Genomic DNA, 1,189 nt, shown 5'->3' on the forward strand with positions numbered 1-1,189 from the left:
GGAAGGATCCAAAGCTTCTTTTTGTTAATTTGTCAGAGTGGATTAATTTTTCAGCAGCCCATTACTGGAATGTAGCCTGCCCGGCTTCAAGCTTCATTGTGAGAAACCAGGGATACTGAGCTGACAGCAGTCATGGGCAGACAGAGCCCAGATGTGGTACAGAGCTGCAGGAACATACCAACGACATCTGGAGATCAGCTTGCTGCTCATGAGTAAGACTTGGAGGACATATTTCAGACAGAGTCTATCTACTTCCACAACCAAGCAATCCATTCCCAAACAAATCACTCCCAGAATCACAACTGCTGGGTCTTAAATAATATCTGTCCTTGCCTTGTAGCTCTAATGGGACACCGGGAAAGAGAATATACTGCATAACTGTTATTTCAAGCACTGGATACCAACCCTGAAATATTCCACTAAAGACGTAGCACTGGCTCTCTCACTTAACACTAGTAAGAAGATCTGATGAGGATCAAGTCCCGGGAGCTACAGGTGACCAAGGAGAAGCTTGGTCTGAATCCAAGTTTTGCATCACTGAGATGATGAAGGACAAAGGTATCAAAATAAATGGTTGCTATCTCCAGCTCCTCAAAGGAGCTGATGTGTGGATATGGCTAGCATATCCACACATCAGTGTGGATATGTACAGTACACAGTGAGTGTACTCACTGATGGGGTGCTAGTCATATCCTTGCTTCCTGCCTCCTGTTTGCAAAGCCACACGCGAGTCTAATAGACCCATATTGTTATTCTGTACCTGAGGTATCTGAGAAAACTAGGTCTGCTTCGGACACAGAAGTGGGTTTCTCTTTAGCAAAACCAGAACATTATACTTCTCACTCCTGCAGATTCGATGACTGCAATGGAGTTTTACCTGATTTCATTGGTGCATTTATTGGTTACCTTCTCTCTCATACAACCTAACCCAGCACAACTCTACTGAAGCCAGTGCTGTTGCATCTTACAATATACCAGTGTAGAAGCTTCTCTATAGTACATTTGTTTTTAATTAATGAGTCAATTGCAAGGACCTTCCTCACCTCACAAATCAGATCAAACATCAACCACTGAAAATAATGTGATGTAAAAAATCAGCACGAAGTGAAAATTAGACCCTTTGCCATCTGTTCTCCTAGTTGTTCTTTATTCAAAAGAAAGACCTACTGCATACACATCTGCTTTACCT

The sequence above is a fragment of the Phaethon lepturus genome, unplaced genomic scaffold (assembly GCF_000687285.1).
Source record: "Phaethon lepturus isolate BGI_N335 unplaced genomic scaffold, ASM68728v1 scaffold3573, whole genome shotgun sequence".
In the NCBI taxonomy this organism is placed as follows: Eukaryota; Metazoa; Chordata; class Aves; order Phaethontiformes; family Phaethontidae; genus Phaethon; species Phaethon lepturus.